The sequence below is a fragment of the Chrysochloris asiatica genome, unplaced genomic scaffold (assembly GCF_000296735.1).
Source record: "Chrysochloris asiatica unplaced genomic scaffold, ChrAsi1.0 scaffold00351, whole genome shotgun sequence".
Taxonomy (NCBI): Eukaryota; Metazoa; Chordata; class Mammalia; order Afrosoricida; family Chrysochloridae; genus Chrysochloris; species Chrysochloris asiatica.
Window position 1 is genome coordinate 747,705 of NW_006408869.1, and position 1,924 is coordinate 749,628.

A 1,924-nucleotide genomic window follows, 5' to 3' on the forward strand; every position below is an offset into this window, starting at 1 on the left:
TTAAAATAAATAAAGCAGTGTGCAAAAGGGTTGCATCCTTTCACCATATATATTCAATCTGTACGCTGAGCAAATAATCAGAGAAGCTATGTTATAGGAAGAACAAGGCATCAGGATTAGAGGAAAACTCATTAACAACTTGTGAATGCAGATGACACAATCTTACTTTCTGGAAGTGAAGATGACCTAAAATATTTACCAAAGACTACAGACTTCAGTATGGATTGTACCTTGATTTAATGAAAGCAAAGGTCCTCACAACTGTACCAATAAATAACTTCATGATAAATGGATAAAGGCTGAAGTAATCAAACACTTCATTTTGCTTAAATCTACCTTTAGCATCATGGAAGCAGCAATCACAAAATCAAATGACACATGACATCAGACAAATCTGCAGCAAAAGACCACTAGTAAGCATCTATCTGATATTTTCTGTTCAAGAGCAAAGATGTCTATTGAAGAGATAAAGTGCTTTACACAAACCATGGTATCCTGAGTTGCCTCATATGCATATGAAAATTGTCCAGTGAATAAGGAAGGCCACAGAAGAATAAGTGCATCTGAATTATGGTGATGGTGAAGAATATTGCCTGCCAAAAGAACAACAACAAAAAAATATGTCCTGGAAGAAGTATAACCAGAACGCTCTTTAGAAATAAGGATGGTAAAACTTTATCCCCAAAGATTTGGATGTGTTGTTAGGAAGGACTGGGACCAAGAAAAGGATATTATGCTTGTGAAGGGTCATCAAAAAGAAGATCCCCAATGAGATGGATTGGCACAGTTGTAACAAAAATGGGTTCAAATATAACAATTGTGAGGATGGTACCAGAACAGGCAGTGTTTGATTCTGTTTTGCATAGAGCTATTGTGAGCAACAATCAATACCGCAGAACCAAACAAGATAGATGATTGATAGATAGATGATAGTTACATTGATAAGTAATACAGAGATAGAAAGGGTGGATGCTGATCACTTAGTAGTTGTCATTAGGTATCATCAAGGTGTCATAGCAACCCTATGCATATCAGAAAGAAACACTTCCGGATCCTGTGCCAACCTCACATTCATTGCTACACTTGAGCTGTTGCCACTGTACCAGTCCACCTCATTAGGGTCTTCTCTCTTTATTTGACCTAACCAAACATGATATCCTTATCTAAGGACTGGTCCCTCCTGATAATATGTCTGAAATACTAGAGTCTAAGTCTGGCCATCCTGGCTTCCAAGGAGAATTATGACTGTACTTGAAACACTGATTGGTTTGTTTTTTGGCAGTGCTTTTAACATTCTCCTCCTGCACCATAACTTAAATGCACCAAATCGTCTATAGTCTTCCTTACTCATGGTTCAACTTTTGCCGGCATATGAGGTTATTGAAATACTGCGGCTTGGGTCAGGCAAACCTCAGTTTGAATATCGTTACACTTTAACACTTACAAGAGGTCTTGCAGATTTACCTAATAACTACGTTGCTTGATTTTTTGACAGCTGATTCCATGAGGGTTGATGATTGATCCTAGCAAAATGAAATCTTTAACAACTTGAATCTTTTCTCCATCTATATTGATGTTTATTGGCCTAGTTGTTGTTGTTAAGTGCTATGGATCGCTTCCGACTCATAGTGACCCTGCACAAGGTTTCCGAGGCTGCAAATCATTATGGAAGCAGAAAGCCTCATCTTTCTCCTGTGGAAGAGCTGGCAGTTTCAAACTGCCAACCTTGAGGTTAGCAGCCCGATTCATAACCACTATGTTACCAGAGCTCCTCTATTGGCCTACTAGTGAGGATTTTTGCTGTCTTTACAGTGAGATGCCACCCATACTGAAGGCTGTGATCTTTTATCTCCATTTGTATTTTAAGACCTCTTCTCTGTCAGCAAGAAAGGTTGTATCATCTACATATCACAGGTTGTTAATA